The sequence below is a fragment of the Notamacropus eugenii genome, chromosome 1 (genome assembly GCF_028372415.1).
Source record: "Notamacropus eugenii isolate mMacEug1 chromosome 1, mMacEug1.pri_v2, whole genome shotgun sequence".
Lineage (NCBI taxonomy): Eukaryota > Metazoa > Chordata > Mammalia > Diprotodontia > Macropodidae > Notamacropus > Notamacropus eugenii.
The window spans coordinates 302,890,793-302,909,512 of NC_092872.1; the positions used below are offsets into that span (position 1 = coordinate 302,890,793).

General features: G+C 35.3%; 1 protein-coding gene across 6 annotated transcripts in view; it reads right to left on the reverse strand.

The window, feature by feature from the left end:
- RTN1 (reticulon 1) overlaps positions 1–18,720 on the reverse strand; it is a 266,323-nt gene that overhangs the window by 236,769 nt on the left and 10,834 nt on the right. The window contains exon 1 of one of the 6 annotated variants that reach the window (XM_072629362.1): positions 4,948–5,056. The exons of the other annotated variants lie outside the window; for them this stretch is intronic. The gene's annotated coding sequence lies outside the window, so the exon portion shown is untranslated. Of the gene's footprint in view, positions 1–4,947; positions 5,057–18,720 lie in introns of those variants that run through there. 6 annotated transcript variants of the gene reach the window in all.

Consider the following 18,720-nt stretch of genomic DNA (forward strand, 5'->3'; position numbering starts at 1 on the left):
GTCAAACACTAATAATTACTACAATTGACACAGGAAATTTTCCATTAGGGAAAAAATAAGAAGCCAGCAAAACATGGAGGAGGAGAAAATAGTGAATGGTGTTACATTCTGCAGAGAAGTGAAAACTGGGGGAAAGGTCATCTTATTTGGCAGTAAAAAAGTTACCTGATAACTTGGGAGAAAGCACTTTCAGCTGAGTGAGACTAGAGACCAGATTGAAAAAGGGTTGAGAAATTTGAATAGGGACAAATAGGAAAGATTTTATGTAGACAGAAATGAAAATATTTGGCAACTAAATGGATATATTGGGATGGAGAGAATGAGCTGTTGAACATACATTGAGTTTGGGAACTTTGATAACAAGAAATATGATGGTATCATTGGCAGAAGTAGGAAAATTCAGAAGGGTGTTTTTGAGTGGAAGCATAATAAGTCCTTTTGGGGTCACACTGAGTTTGAGATGCCTACAGGACATCCAGTTTGCAATGACCAATAATTGCAATTGGTGTTACAGGACTAGCACTCAAGGCTGGCTAAAGACCTGAGTCATTAGCATGGAGATGATAAAACAATGTGAGTATATGAGGTAACTAGGAGGGAGAACATAGAGAGAACAAAATGGAATTCTGGAGAAAACCCACAATTAGAGGGTTCTCTAGGCCAGCCTGAATTCAGGCCAATCCACTGCTTCAGATTTGAGATCTGACAGAATAAAACACTCGCAGAACCTTTAGTACTCCTAAAATAAAAAATTCACTTAACAATAAAATGATTGAATAAAGACACACTAATTTAATTGACCAGCAAATCCCCCTGCTTCCATTTAGAGGTAGGTAGGGGAAGCAGCAGATAGACAGTTGGGCCTAGAGTCAGTATGACTTGAGTTCAAATCTTTCCCCCGATATGTATACCCTGAACAAGTCACTTAATCTGTTTTTGCTTTAGTTTCCTCATCTGAAAAATGGGGATAACAGTAACACCTACCTTTTAAGGATCAAATGAAATAATGTGTTAAGCGTTTAGCTTAGATACGTTGACTTGTACGATGTTTCTAAAGCCAACTCCTCATAAGATGGGTCTTTTGATCCTCAGGCAACCAGGAAATCACATCAAGGACTGAGGGTACTCTCCCAAAGGCAATTTTCCCAATACTTTAAATAGAAACTAGCCCAGTCTATATGAATTAAATGTTGCTCCAACAACAGAAGTGTAATATGGAGGATGATCCAGCAAAGGAGTCTTAGACAGAATGATCCTGTTGGGATACTTGTCCCTTTTCCTTTTTCCACTCTCTTTCTGATTGTACAGAATCAGTATTTGCTGCTTCTTATGAGGCAGGAAGATGGTCTAAATATAAATTAAGTCTTAGGGGGTCCCTCAGATCTCAGGCTTGGTCCCAAGCGAATAGCAGCCATTTTTAGTTCCACCTGATTCAAGTGGCTAGTCAGAATTGTACAGGGCTATAGTATCACTGATGATTTTCACAAATGTATTCTACAAAGTGTCATATTTATTTCTAGAAGGTAAAAACAGGAATTATTATGTCATAACCATGCAATTGGAAGCACTGGGCTGAGAATCAGGAATAATCATCATTCGAGTTCAAATTTGGCCTCAGACACTAACTGTTTGAACTTGAGCAATTCACTTAACCCTGTTGGTCTCAGTTTCCTCATATGTAAAAATAAACTGGAAAAGGAACTGGCAAACCACTCTAGCATTTTTGCCAAGAAAACCCAAATAAGGTCAGGAAGAGTTGGACGTGACTGAAAAACAACTCAACAATACCAAATTACGATGTAGTCTGTCCCTCTGAATCCAAACTGGATAGGCTATTTTTGTTAATGTGGCACCTAATATGCTGTTTCATCAAAAATTAGTTCACGCTGAACAAAAATACCCATAATTTTAGGTGCTAGGGGTGCATACATTATCCCTTTTGTATCCAGGAGTTTGTGATGTTTCCTCTGAAATTTCATAGAAAAGAACCATCATCAACATCTTTTCTACACTCTCTGTTACAAAGTTTGATCTGGGCAAGACCCCTTCAGGAGGTCCACAATGTGATCAATACTATTTTCATAATGATATTATCTTTAAATCACTAATATGGTAATTGTGATAGATATAACCTACATAAACAAAAGTTTTTTGGGATTTTTAACAGGGTAAAAGATCCAAAATTTTGAGAACCATTGTTCTACTATAACCTGACTCGTCTAGAAAAGGGCTGCTGACTACATTAGTTTGAGTTGTTTGTAATTCTCCCCAATCTTGTCAGAGAAAACAATGGAGTCAGCAAGCCCAGCCCACATATTGCTCCAAGTAGCATTCTATCTTCTTCTTCCACCCAAACACCACTGTAAAATACTTAACTGCTTTATAGGCAAATCTGAAATTTTTTCCCCCTGTTGGCTAGAGGTAGAACACAAAGCTTTTATACTTTCCCTAAGCATGGAGGAAGGGCTTTGCACCTTCTTAAGTTTCCTCTGGGCATCTGGAAACATGGGAATGTATCCAGCATGCCTTGTGATGGTAGTCTAACCCTATTTGGAAGCAATATACTTAAACTACATTACTACACACAGACATTGTGTCTATGTGTAGTAATAGACTACACATAGTCATTATTACACATAGACCATCCAAACTTGCAATCTGTCTTCTTTTGCATAATGGAGACACTTTCCCTCCACAGTCTAATTCCTACATAAAATTTCCTTTTGTGAAAATGCGAGAGTCTACTTTCCATCTCTTTCTTGCCCCACTCAAAGTGTGTGGGGCTAAGGGCAGGGGGAGGTTTGTCAGGATTATTGTCAAGAGAGAATGGTAGAGGAAATCACCAATAGGAAGATCAGGGAACATCATTGTTTATAATATATCTTTGAGAAGACCAATGAAAGAGTATCAGAAATAAATAAGGCACCTGGGTAACCACACAATCTGAAACATTAGCAAATATTTTCTAAGTCTAAATGACAAATTTTCAGTAGTTCAGGGACTCAGAGTACCTTGAAAATGGGTCCTTTCTATAAATGTCATTTTGTAAAGAAAACAAACTATAAATAGAATAAAGTAAAGCATTTTGTCAATAATTTTAAGTTTATATTCCTGATAGGTATGTTTATCAGAGTCTGAAATGAGAATAAATCAGTATTGCTTGTATCTCATTTCATTTTTCCCATTTCCTTTTGAGATATCTTTGGGATACATTTTCTGTCTTATACGTCAATTTCAAAGTTTTAAAAGGAAAGCTAAGGGGATTGATATGACCAAGATATGAAAAGAACAAGACTTATAAAGTTAAATCCAAAAGGAAGTCATTTAGTTTAATACCCATATTTTATAGTTGAAAAAATAGAAGCTCAAGAAGGTTGAATGCCCAAGGTCACCCAAATAGTAAATTTCAGAGGTGAGATTTGAAGGAGATAATATTTGTAAAGTTCTTTTCAAATCTTAAAGCACTATACAATGGTTATTATTACCATCACTGACGAATCTATGATTGTAGCTCTTCAGCCCAAAGAAACTCTTGTGTACATTTTTATCTAGCTAATTCATGATTCATATATTTATTCAAAAGACACTTTAAATTTTATTGTTGAGTCATTTCAGTCATGTCCAACTCTATCTGATCCCATTTGGGATTTTTTTTTTTTGGCAAAGAAACAGGAGTGATTTGCCATTTCTTCCTCTAGTTCATTTTATAGATGAGGAGACTGAGGCAAACAGGCTCAAGTGACTTTCCTATCACACAAATGGTTAGTATTTAAAGTTGGATTTGAACTCAGGTCTTTCTGAGTCCAGGCCTGGTATTCTAGTGACTGAATCACCTAGCCATCTTCAGTTAACATAGGTTAAAAGGGGTATGGTTTGCTTTGCCCTCCTGAAGATAACATACTGCTATTCCTACCAATGTTGCCCTTTAGACCAAGCTGATAACTCTAGATAGGGCTGGTTTAGTAAAATTTATTTATATATGCTTGCTTGTTTTTTTGTTTTTGCCTTCAAAGATCACACTACTCAACTCAGAAACTGAGTAGGCAAAGTTGATTAGTACATGTATCCTTATAACTTTTTTGGGGGGGGGGGGTATGTTTACCATCAGAGCTTATATATATAAAATTAATAAAATCTGTAGTAAGGTTTAAGAAATACAAGGCTGCATTTCTGTTCCTCAATACCTAGACATGAACTTAAAAATGAAGGTCATGGGAGTTAAGGAAGGTGAGGAAATGTGAGACCATAGCATTGGATCATCAATATGGATGCTAGGGGTGACAGCAGATGACACGATAAAAAAAAAACTGTGATACAAGTTTAGAATATACTGAAGAAGGTGAAAGCATGCTTTTAGAGGTCAAAAAAAGACAGAAATAAGGACAGGAAGAGAATGGAAGGGACAGATGGCACAGAGTACAAAAAAATAAGAGACTGCTGAGTAACAGTAGGGGAAACTAGTCTGAAAGACACAGAAAGGAGAAAGGAAATATCAATCCTTCATCTTGAGAGTAACGGGGAAAGGGTAGAAGAAGTAATCTCCACATCAGAGGGTCTCTAAGGAAGTGATGTGTTACAGAGGGAACTCAGTTTTTTCAGTTAAAACATAAAAATTGAAGGGATACATAATAAAGGTGAAAAATTGCTTTAAATTTATGCTGAAGAGATATACCTCTTAAAAAATCATGTCTTTTGAAAAAAGTAGTCCACATCAGCAATTAAGTAAGCTTAGAATCTGTGCAATAAACCTAGTCTTTGGAATGATTTTGTTACCACCATTCATTCATTCATTTTCACCATCTTTAATTTAAAACACAATCAATATTGCACAGTAGGTTATGCAAACAATATTTTAAAGATGAGGGGCTATGGAGGAGGAAAATTTAGATTTATATTAAGCAAATAAATGGGTTAAGATTTAGGTCAAAATCCCAAAGTGTTTTGTACCTGTCCTCAATTTGCTTGATGAAGAGGCTGATTTGAGAGCCTGTAAATCCTCTCAGGATTGCCTTTCCTTGCCTTGTCACAAGAATGCAGGTTAGCCTAGCAATGGTGCATTCCTACAGTGCCTGAATGAAGAAAACAAAAAATCCTCACAATCTGCAGAATTAATAATGCACCCTAGTGGCCTTTCCAAATTGTTTAAGTCTATAAACATAGATTGGAAACAAAAATCAAGATTCTCATTCTTCCTGCTTATTCACATTACTATAGAAGATGTGAAATCATTATATCGCTTATTTAAAAAGTAAAGGGAGGAGGAAGGATGCATGGTGTAACAGAAAATCATTTCAATTGAATTCTGAGATTTTTAAGGTTTGTAATGCATGTTTCTGGACGTTATTGATTCAGGTAAGTTTTGTATGTTTTTCCTTAGCTGTTTCTTCAGGCTAAGATGGGAAGACATAAACTGTGAGTCCTTAATGTGGTCATCAGGTTTCTGCAGTCGGGTTGTCCTCAGTGCCTACATAAGGATTGTCAGCCTATGTTAGCCTTCCTTCCTAAATATCCTAATTGCTCCCATGACACAGTGCCATGTAGTATACAAAGAATAATTCCATAAGGGTCTAGCACTTTTATTTCCAGTCCCAGCAATTTCTTTTGCTGAAAACAGTACGACAACTTCTAATTAAAGAGGCAAAAAGTCCAGCATCTAGACAAAAAGGATATTAGTTCTAGAAAAAAAGAATTGATATGAACGATTTTGACCGAGTCAGTGGTCACCTTTCGACTCCTGTTCGATATCACAAAACTACGAGTGGGAATCCCTCTAAGGCTATGATCTTTCTCACATTTCCAATTTTCCTTATCATCTGAGTCTTCTTACTTCAACCCTGTGGATAAAGTAAGGAACTTTATCAAGCTTTAAATTAAAAACTTTATTTAAGTTCACCATAATAAATCTCATAGTTGTAAGCATCTGTATTTGTTTTAAAGAGAAAGGTTCTTGGAGGGTAAGAAAATAAGACTTCCTCAGTAGTCACTGCTCCATTACACCCTTTGTTGCGCTCATGTCGAGCTGTAAAGTAGCCTTCAATAATAGCTCATCTGCGAAGGAGATTATTGTTTTCCTCATTGATTCCTAATTTGCATTTGGCAGTAACTGAAGGGCTCATGGAAAAACACTAATGTAAAACTCTCTCTAGTGCCAAAACCAACCCCTATTTGTATCAACTGAAGGCATTGCTAATTGAACTTTACAAGGGAATCAAATAATATGATTGCTACAAGTGAGCCATTCAGTAAGAACTGCTGGAAGACATTTAAAATAAAATAAATCTCAGTGCACAAATATGGATCTTCCACAGGTAAGGCAAAATCTGTTAAATCATCATGTGGTTTACCCAGAATAGCTCCAATCTCTTGTCAAATGTGTAACATCAGGATACCAAACTTGCGGCAGGTGCATTTGAAGCTAGTAAATGAACTCAACTTGGAATAGCACCCAGAGGAAAAGTCATTCCTAGAATTTAATGTGGGTTTTCTTTATTGGTCTCTAATCCTTCAGTTATGGGGAGAAAAAAACTAAAGATAACTAATTCTTTCCTGCTTGATCTTTAAGTAATTTATCTATTTTTAAATAAGAATTTCCATGGTACTTGATTATCTACCTATCCACCTACTCATCCTTCTATCTACCTATAAATCTATCTATCCAACCTACTTACCTATCTATCTAGATGGAAATTCTCATTCGAAAATAATAATAAAAATAAAAGTTTTATATGTATGATGGAATTCTAAAAATCAATCAAAATACATTGCCTTCTATGTACTCAGTACTAAAAGAAATAAAAAGAAATAAGTAGACACAATCTCTGCCCTCAAATAAATTAAAGATTGTGAGAGAAATGATGAGGCCGTAATGTACTGATATTAAAAAAATCTTATAGATGAAAAATTGGAGAAAGAAGTAAGCATTTATTAAGCACCTTCTCTAAGCCAGTTGCTTTACAAATATATTCTCATTTAATCCTCACAACAACCCTGAGAGGTAGGTGCTATTATTATCCCCATTTTACAGTTGAGGAAACTGAAACAGAATTAAGTAACTAGACCAGAGTGACACATCGAGTAAATGTCCATGGTTGGATCTAAACTCAGATCTTTGTGATTCCAGGTCCAGCCCTCTATCCACTGTGTCATGTTAACTACCTCAATGAAAAAAAATTTGAGGCATTACTAGTCTAGGGAGTGATCTCTTTAAGACCATATTAAACTTATTGACATAGTAGGAAAAGCACTATCCATAAGAGACTTAGATATGAGTCCAGCCACTTCCAGTAATTAATTATGTGGCCTCGGGCAAACTACTTAAAACTTTAAGCCGTGGCTCTCTAATCTTTTTCTGCAAATTGGTTAGTTAATACTCATACTGTCTACTTCACTGGGTTGCATATAATCAAATGAGGAATACAAAGTGCTTTATAACTGTAAAATATTACATAAAATGAGAGTTAAGGCCCATAGTAAGTAGTAGATTCACTGACCCCAAGGTCCAAGCTGCCTCTGTACAGAAGTGAATGGCAGAACCACAGAATAAAGAAGGTGTCAGGGTGGAGTAGCAAAAATTATATTTACAGATATTTTTCCCTTCTCTCTCTCTATTTTCAATTCAATTCCATTCAGAAAGTATTTTATTCAGCATTTTCAGAGTCCTTGGCAATACAACTTTTTTCAAAGTGACCCTGCCTTCTGAGATCTTATTATATTCTCAGGCAAATCAAATCCAACAGATATTTATTTAGTATCCACTGTGTACAAAAATTTGTATTAGATGTGAAAAAGTTTAGATAATCCAAGGGCCTTGTAGTTGATAGTCAAGGGTGGGATATAAGACATCAACAGACAGCTATAAAACGAAATAATAATAATTGCATTGGGCAGGTACAAAGCAGAATTTTGTGTTAAGATTTGACATAGAAATTTAATCTTGTCTTTCAAAAAAAGAAGGTCTGAAAATCAGTTATCCAAATCAGAAGTCAGGAGTCAGGGTCTTATGTCAATCCAGTTAACGAAGCCTTGCCCATGTGGGGTACTTCTATATAATGATATTATGCGGCTGTGCTGCACCACCCATCATCTTACCTGCTTTCTTAGGTAAGTCCAAAAGTAGGTCTATCAGTACAGATCCCTGGGTGTTTTCCTAAGGTGTGCTGCAGTAATCCCTGAGCTGAAAAGCTTCCTAAGATTGTCTCCTGGGGAAAGTTATTTATTCATGAACCAAGCATAAATCTGGAGATTTGGAGAGAGATGTCAACGAAAAGCCTTCTCTCCATAAGAAGAAGTCTTCTATTTTTTTTTAATTTTGGAGTGAAAATAAAAGAGTTAGAATCTACTACTATTTTAAGAAAAAGAGAAATTATGATTTAAAACTGGCTATATAAACTACAATGGCCAAGAATTTGTTTAAAATAAATAAATTAGGCTAGATACCTTAACCCAATCATTTTATATGTATATATTTCCACCAAAAATATAATTCATAACATAAGCACTACATGACTATATACAGATTCTTTAACTATCATGCACACATACACACATATGTATGTACACAAAAAATACATACACATATATGCTTGTATATTTTCAAAGGCTTTCATACAACTTAAAGGGCAAATTTCTGCTTTGATAGTAGGATATTAAAACCTAGTGTTTGTATAGCTCTTTACAGTTTATATACATACTTTACCTTATTTTGATTTTCAAAACACTGTGAAGTAGATAGTGCAAATATTCATATTCCAGTTTTACAAGTTAAAAACAGATTCAGAGAGATTAAATGATTTGCCCATGAATACATGGTTAGTAAGTGGTAGATTTGTATTTCAAATGCACATCATCAAATTGACTCTTCTTTAAATCATGTGCCTCTCATAGCAAAATAATCATTAACATTGGAATGGACTAAGGGCCATGCCAATTACATGAAGTCTTTTTGTATGGAGTCTTCATCATCCCAGGCAATGCAGATTTTTTTTTCTAAAATATCCCATGTCCATAAATGATCTTGCCTTTATTAGATGCTTCCAGGGACACAAAGTTCACTCTATCTCTAGACCTCCCACTCCCATTTTTAAAGAGCTGTGACTTCACAGTATGCCCCTGGGTTTAAAAACAGGTAGCAGGACTTATTACATGTGTTTGAAATGCTAAGATACTTGTCCAACATTCATAGTGCTATAATCAGATTTAAATGATTTAAACTTAGTCTCCCTTAAGCTTAAACTTTAGAAAAGCTTATGGCTTGGTCATATTGATTTAAAAATACATCCTCAAAAATAAATAAAAATAAAACCAGATAAAAATTTTAAGAATTTTTATTATAGAAGAAGATGTCATGAAAAAGAACACTGGAAAACATAAAACCTTTTTTGAGTTTGTAAGTTTGTTAGGTTTACAATTCTTCTTTAACATCAAAACATATCTCATCTCCTCCGTATCATGTCTCATCCCATGCTAATCTCATGTATGCTTTCCCATAAATCCTCTAACTTTTTAATAACTGTGCTTGGAAGGTGAAAATTCCTAATAGTGTAGCCCATTACAGTGTTGGTTGTCCCCATTCTTTATTGTAAGATCACTCATATTTACCCTAGTAACGTCTTCCTTTGACTTCCTGTCTCAGAATGATAACCACTTTCAAGGGCAGAAATCAGTTATGCCCTCCAATGAGAACGGCATTATAGTAAAGTGGGAATAGTAATGTATTTTGCAAAAGTCATAGTATGTCAGAGGTCAAAAGACACCTCAGTAACCATCTAGTCCAATCCATCAACAAAAGGAATTCCCGCTACCATGTCTGACAAGTGGTCATCCAGCCTCTGTATGAAGACCTCTATCGAGACCTACCACCTTGACAAGGTTTCCTTCTAAACGTTAGGAAGTTTTTTCTGACATCAAGACTAAATTTGCTTCTTTGGAACTTCTAAACAATGCTCCTGATTTTCCCCTCTGGGTCCATGCAGAAAAAGCCTTAACTCTCTTCCATATGATTGAGAAAGTTAATTCATTTGTACTCCTACTCTATTCCAATCATTATTAATCAATTTGATATGATTCCATGGTTCTTCAAATTTGTTGTTGTTCAGTCATGTCCCCACTTACAGTTTTCTTAGCAAAGTTACTGGAGTAGCTTCCTATTTCTTTCTCTAGCTCATTTTACAGATGAGGAAACTGAGACAAATAGGAATAAATGACTTGCCAAAGACCACACAGTGAATATCTGAGGCCAGATTTGAAGTCAGGAAGATGAGTCTCCCTGACTCTAGATCCAGCACCCTATCCACTGCACCACCACCTAGTTGCCCCAATCCTTCAAATACTTAAAAACAATTATTATGTCTTCCCCTACAATCCCCTTCCGCTATACCAATCTGTTTTCTCATCTCCAAGGTAAATATTCCCAGAAAATGATTTGAGGAAGGAAGGTCAGGGTTCTAATCTTGGCTTTCCTATTTGCCACCAATGTGGCCTTTAAGTCTTGAACTTCCCTTCTCTGGATTTCAGTTTCCTTATCAGTAAAAATAAGAGGGTTGGACTTGATGACCTCTAAGGTCCCTTTTGCCTCTCAATCTACAATCTTATGACAGCTGTTTATGGCAATAATGTCAAAAATGCTGCATTTTATCATATAAGACCTTGGGATGATAGGATGCCATATCAAGGGTACCTAGCTAATCAATTAAATAAAAAAGAATACTTACAAAATTTCATTAAGAATAAGTATAAAAATGAGGGTCAATTAAAACAGCCAATAAATCACCTCTACTGATAATAACTATGTTAACCAGATGAGACTACCTCTATTGAATCAGTCAAATAAGGGCATTAGACTAGGTTTGAGAAGTCCTTGAAAATCAGTGGATAAATAAGGTTTCATAGAAGCTATGCTGGAACTTGATTCAGTCATGATCTGTTGATCTTCTGTAAAAGAGTATACCATTTTGGAACCCAGGATTCTAGTATCTGATAATATAGAAGAAGAATAATCCAGCCAAGTCCCCAAGGGGAAATTATTTGCGGGGAGCAATTGTGACCAGAGGAGGACTTTGTCATCTTTAGAAACTTAGGAAATTTTAACTTTTCACCAGCATCTTTAGCATCATCTCCAGACCAGCAATAGCTGATGGCCGTATTTGCAACAAAAACTAAAGACAAACTAAACATACTGAGGAAAGACAGGAGCCCAGCAGAAAGCAACACTATCTAAATGGAACCTCATGAAGGGAGGAAAAGGATTTCTAGGAACTGGAAAGTGTGAATTATCTTTTTGTCACACATTGTCTAAGTTTGTACCCATTTTCCCCTGGATTCCATATGTACTGGTGGGAGATTGTGTCACAGAAATATTTTTTTTCTTGGAGAGGGGTTGCTTTGGACAAAATTTTCTTATTATTTGACTTTAGTTAAATACTCCCTTTCTAAAAGCCAATTAAGTCTTGCTGACTACCTCAGTCTGATAATTATGGAGGAAAGCACACTTGTGAGGGCTTGTACTATAGCATGAGAAAGACATCTCTCCAACTCCTTAAGGTCCCCATACAAGGGAAGAACTAGCATCCAGACTACTCCTGGAAGTAGAATTTGGAATGTAACTCCAGAACATGCTGTGGAAGTCTAAGGCCATGCAACTTCAACCCACCCTTGAACTAGAATCCTCTTTTGTCCATACCTAAAAAGTGGTCATCCAGCCTTGGAAAAAAGACCTTTTGTCAAGAGAAGCCTATTACCTCCAAAGTAAGTCCTTTCCTCTTTGGTTAAGAAGTTTTTCATAACATTGAACAGGCAAGGGGGCAGAACATGTCTAAGCCCTCTTCCACACTGACAATGCTTCAAGTATATGAAGGCTTATGTAACTCCTTCTCAGTTTTTTCTTCTCCACATTAAACATATCCAATTCTTTCAAGCAATTCCTCCATGACAAAATCTCAAAGCCCTTCACCATAGTAGCTGCCCTCCTCCAGATATTCTATGTAACTTATCAATATCCTTTATAAAATGTGGTGCCTGAAACTTAGCATAATACCCCAGTTGTGGTCAGATCAAGGCATTTATATTAAACTAGGTGACGCTGTAGTTAAAAATGGACTTCTGAGACTATCCACCTAGCAGAGAGGTTTGGCCATCTGCAGAATGACACAGTCAATAGAATGAAAAATTCATATTTCTGCGAGTTGTTCTCACACCTAGATTTGTGCTAGGGAGAAGAGTGAGTTAGCTTCACTTTTTAGGGTAACATTTACAAAGCATTCATTTCTAAAGTACTTTTGATATGTCTAGTTGGTTGTTGTCCTTTGCCTTCGAAGAGGACCAAAATGACATCATTATGATAAAGTGAAATTTCAGTGTGTCCGACTGTGGCTAATCAGATCAATACGAGCTCAGAATGCCCTACCACAGGTTGGACACAGATAGTCCGTTTGAATATTTCGGGTGGATATCCCAAATTTGCGCATCCGATATATCTAAGTAGTTCTATTCCTGCAGTTCTAGTGTAAATTGCTTTTAAAGATACCTACCTCTAATTTTCTTTTAGAAAAAAATGTTGCCCTGTATTTGAAAAGAGCTAAAGAAATCCAGACCAAGTTTTTCTCCAGGTTAGTACTTGAACTAAATAAATATCTTGCTTATAATTCTTTTAGTCTACTTCTGCAAACATAACAGTAAAGAACAAAGTACTTCACGTAAATACTGTAGTAGCTTCTTTTTTTAAAATAGTATCAGATACTGTAATTTTCCAGCATTTTAACTATATTATTAATTCAGAATTATGATCAAAAGACAATCTGGTATGAGATTTCTCTTTGTATTATCCAGAGAAAAAAGTATTGCTAAAAGAATTAATTGTATAACAAGATGGGGAAATGAGAATATTCTATTTTAAAATGTTCTAAAGAACTTTATTCATTTATATGTATATCCTAAGCTGATCTACATGCCCAGTTCAGGTAACGCAGAAAAAATTGACATACAAAATATAAATCATGCTTATCACTTAAGCAGGTCTATGAGGATCTATTTGGTAATTGCTAGTTATAAATTCAGGTTACTATACATACCTGAAAGAAATTGAAGGGTATTACTATTTTTAAAATTTCTATAGTTTAGACTTGTCACTAATTCAGACTGTCCTCCCCTTTAGTTAATCAAGTTTTGCAAGCTTTACTTTTTTGTATTATCATTGTCTTTAACTGTATTCATTCTCAAGTGTCTACTGAATTTCAAAGAAGCAAATCTTATGCAGGAAGGGAATCCTCTACATAGGAAACAAGAATGTCACAAGGTGACAGGGCATGGATGGGCTATGATCCTCTACTGGTGAAGGAAAATCCCACAATGGTAAGAACGCAGAAAGTTCCGAATTCCATGTCTCAGGCTAGATTTTAAGTTCTTTAAGGACAGAAGTTATTCTGACACTTCTTTATCTTCCTCATATCTAGTACAATGCTATACATACAGGTGATTCTCAATAATAATTACTATACATAGAGAAGATATTCAATAAATATTTGCTGGATGAATCTATTAATTAGTGAGGTTTTATCTTTGGTCTAATCATTTACTCCAACTATAGAGTGATGTATCTCACAGAAGGGGCCAGTTAGGTCGCACAGTGGATACAGTATCTGGCTTGGAATCAGGAAAACCTGAGTTCAAATTCAGTCTCAAGTGCTAGTTGTGTGACTCTTGTCAAGCTACTTAACCTTGTTTGCCTCAGTTTCCTCATCTGTAAAATGAGCTGAAGAGGGAAATGGCAAGCCACTTCAGAATCTTTGCCAACAACAACAAAAAACATGGGGCCATGGAGTCAGATATAACAACATTTCACAGAAAACCTATAATACCCCTGTTTCCTTATTTGCAAAAAGAGGGAAATCAGACCAGATTACCTCTAATAAGGTCTTTTCCAACTCTATGATCCTTTAATCTTATGAAAGTTTAAACATTATTCTTAATACCACAGTAAAATATTTCTCTAGTGTATAATCCATAAAGATATTAGAATACATAACAAAAATGGAAATTTGGGTTTTACTGTTTTCTCATTATAGGAAAATGGAATAACCTTAAGTAGATCATTTCGATAATGACTATCTCTGCTCCTGATAAATACAAGAGCAAGACAAGAATGTCCACTATTGTTTGATATAATTCTGGAAATACTAGCAATAACAGTAAGACAAGAGAAAAAAATTAAAGGAGTAAATGTAGTTTAAGAGAAAATAAACTATCCCTATTTGCAAATAACATGATAATTTACTTTAAAAAATTTTACATAATCAACAGATACAAATTAAACAACTAATAGCTTTAGCAAAGTTACAAGCTACAAAATAATCCCTCAAAAATCAACAGCATTTCTATATAATATTAACAAAATGCAAGAAACAATAAAAGAAAGGAAAATCCCATTTCAAATAATTAAAAAATGACTAAAATATTTAGAACAGTTCTGTTTAGAATTGCCTCATGTTTACATTTAACAAGGAGGAAGACACTGAACCAAAATTCAGAAATCTCTGCCTTCTGTAATTGTAAGTAATATCCCTACTACTTGGATATGACACTATTAAAAATTCTCTCCTTGAGGCTCTTGTCTGCATGAATACAAGTTAGATTGATATGCATTTAACAAGCATGCCCAAGACCATCATGGTTCAATCCATTTTCATTGCATCCGCTGAAATCAATATGCAGCAAAATATTTCAGGAAAAGAACAAACAACCCAAGCTCCCAAGTTGGTTCAAGCCGTTTCGATTGGGATAACAAAATTTTTAAATCAAATTAATGGCCTTTTAAAAAACTATATAAGATGAGATCCAATCAATCATTACCTTTTTTTTTTTGTATTATCAAAGCTTCCAATGTAGTACATGGAAATTCTCAAGTAATAACACTGGAAAATTACCACCATTGATTCTCCTTAATTCTGCTACATCCTGATTACCTTCTGTACAACTAGGGTTAACCTAAACATCTGCTCAGGTAAGCCTTATTTGCAGGATGTTAGTTCTTAACAGAAACTGCTACATGCTCCTAAGAGCAATTATCTGACATCTAGTCTCCTCATTATAAGGAGAATGATGTTTTGAATCCTTTTACATGTAGGGAGTCTCCAATGCCACATCAAAATAAAATATATCTGAATCACAACACAGTGGTTCCAACTTAATCACAAGAAAAACATTCGGATAACTACAATTAAAGTTCCAGATGCATTTATAAACAAGTTTGTAGAATTTCCATATCTTTAGTTAACTAAAAATGGAACATGTTATCAGATATTTGTCTGAGACAGTATAAGCATAGCCTTGTTAGAGACTGGGGGAATGAACTATTAAATCACAGATATTGTCTGCCATCACTAAAAGATCTAATTCAACTCCCCCCTTCTACAGGGAAAATAAAACATAGAAAATACTTCACTATTCAACAGATTTTTTTTTAACTGCTCCAGCTTTCAATGACTGATCTCCACCTTCTCACAACTCTTACCACATTTATAGCCTACATTTGCACAATTTAGCACTTAGCTCTCTCTTGTTTATTGTTCTTTTTTCTCAAATACATACCAGCTCTACACAGATGAACCTTATTCCCAAGAATCTGATTTTGCAGGGGATTAATCAGCTAAGTAGAAACAACGTAAGTCTGAGAGTTGTGATAAGGACTCTAAATGAGCAACTCATCCAATTTATAATGAAAGAAAAGGAGAAGAGTACTCCCTCCCCTCAACTATTGATCTAATCAGTTGGCAAATGGTTGTTGGGCACTTACTATGTTGGGCATATGGTGTATAAAACTATGCACATAATATGGCTTTTCACATAATAGGATTCAAGGAGATAAAACACTTGGTCCCTTCCCTCAAGAAGCTCTTATGTAAGTTGAGGAGCCAAAAAAGAGAATTAACTGGACTTGGAACAAAAAAATTTGGACTTGATATGTATTTTTATAAGCAGATAACCAATGATACAAGGTAGCATATGAGAAGTGTTGGAATAAGTGGTAAGAGACTTCTGCACTAGTGCTTCAAAGCTAGAAAAGATGGCTTAGTTTGAGTTTATTGGGAAAGTACTGAGGAGAGAGTCAGGGGATGGTCTGAGCAAAGGGGCCTTCCATATATCCAAATGCAAGGAAAAATGAATGTAGGCAAAATATCTGAAAGGTGGGCAACACACTTCTGGCAAGGATCTTCACAGTTCATCAGTATGTGCCTTGAACTACCTACTTTGGTTTCACAAAGCAACACCTTATTAGACATAAAACCCAAAATGTCTGGACTTCTGGCAGAAAAAAAATAAGAAAGTTATAATTTAAAACACCATGAACTTCCTTTTCCCCATGTCACTTCTTTCATATGCCATATACTTCATTATTAAAAGTACTTTAATCAATGCAGGGACAAATCTTGGTATTTAAACATAATGGAACATTTTGCATGATAATAAAAATTATTACGAGGGGTTCAGAAAAGTTTGGGAAGACATATTAATTGATGCAAAGTGAAGAAAGCAGACCTAAAAGAATGATCTTGACAATGGTCACAACAATTTAAAGGAAAATAGCACTAAGAGATGCTAGATTTCTGCTTCCTGTAATGACGAATCTTAATTCCAAAAGACTGAAAATATTTTTCTCTTCTTAATAGAGAAGGGGTAAATTATACATGAGAAATACAGCATATGTCATCAGGTGTGGATAGTATGCCAGTTTTGCTTCTTTGATACAAAGAGGGTTCTATGGAAGAAGGGTATTGCAAAGTTCAAGTTATATAAAACATTAATAAAACTTTTTTTAAACTAATAGATTTGAAATTTTCTTTAGACTCACCTTCTCATCTCCAAGAAAACAATTCTATTTCACTTTTGTCAGATAGTTTCGTATGTTATGCTGACCCCTATGATGCCTAACAATGCAATGATTAATATTCATGACATTAATAATGGCATCCATTATTAATATTAGTCAATATAATTATTAATATTGATTACCAAATGTTAATAATAATAGATGCTATTATTATTACCTACAGGGAATATATATGACACCATTCTAATTAGTTTGTTTGAACGTTCTCTAGGTCTAGGGCCTATATCACTGATATTGGGAATTTCCAGATGAAGAAAATACTCCAATACAGACTGGCACCTTCTCTGCAACTGACACCTGAGTTGTCTGACCCCAGAGAGCAGGCTTTTTTCACTTTATCATACTCTTTTCAATTTCTCAAAATACTCTTTTGCCCTGGTGGGAAAGGATTTCATTATTTGTTTGATACATGAAGAAATTAAACTAAAAATAACAGATTCATCAATCAACCAATCAATAAACATTTATTTATTATTTCCTGTGAATCAGGCATTGTGCTAAGATCAATGGATACAAAGAATCAAAAATAGTACCGACCCTCATGGAGCTTATATTCTAAGCTTATTAATATCAACAAGTTCTGTCAACCAAACACTTAGTGGGAAAGTACTTGAATTTTCTTATAGTTCTCCCTCCTGGATGATCTCAAGAGGGGAAGAAGAGGGAGAAGGAAAGTAGACCCCCTCCTTCTGTAGCTTTCTACCTTATGGAAAAAACATCTTCCTCCATGATACCCATTTTCCCATTGATAATAACTTCCAAGTCTTTATTATCCTTATTTTCAGAGAGAGGAGTAGAGAACACTATTTTTAGTGTCAATAGAGTGTGATAAAAAAAAAGAATTAACTGGCTTTGGAACAAAAAGATTTGGACTCGAAGTAATAGGACCTTGTACAAGTCACTCAGCCTCTAAAAAGTCTGTTTTTTGATCTGTAAAGAAAGGATAATATTTCTACTACTTAATCCATAAGATTGTTGCTAGGGAAGTGCTTCCTAAATTTTAAAAACTACATAAAAGAAGTAGTCTGGGGAGTTAAAGGAGGACTGGAATTCAGCCAGAGACCCTTTCTAGATCTAGGTTTCCTTAACTATAAAATGAGGAAGATAAACTAGATGGTCTTTCTTCCAGCTCTAAATCTATCATCCTATGAATAAATGTGAGCCATTATTTTTACTAAGACAACACAGAAGCATATTGCTTTCTTAAGCCTAATAGACTGGAAAGGAGTTCCTATTTAAACCTTCTCTGTTCCTGCTAGACTCTCATAGACTCCCAAGAGAGGAACAACAAAGGCAATTCTACAAGTTCCAATTCATCAATTTATCTGTTCTTACGACTTCCAAAAGACATTTGGTCCCATCTATATTGTATCCAAGAAAGTATAATGTAAGCTCCTTGAAGGAAGGACTCTTTTTCATTTATTTAGAACAGAATTTAGGTCTTACACATAGGGATTAGGAATAGGGACTGGACTTCTGATTCCATGGAATGGGATATTCCCTCTACCTATGTAGGTAGGGAAATTCCCTCTACCTATGTAAATTGGCACCCTATCTAAAACTGATGGCCTTAGGGAGCTGGGTGGAAGAATGAGAGTTCAGCGACTTGCCCTTGCACACACTAGGTACTTAATAAATGCTAGCTGACTTTTCACACCACTTATGTTTATTTCTCTCTATTGGAATAGTTTTTCCACGAGCACATCCCTTCACATCTTCAACAACTTAGCCTGCCCAATTCCTAGGTTCCCCAGCCACTCATCTTGCCCAACCTTTGTCCAAATGTGCCTTAAGCATTTTGTTTCACCGTATACAACCATTCCTCTACAAAGATTGTAAAC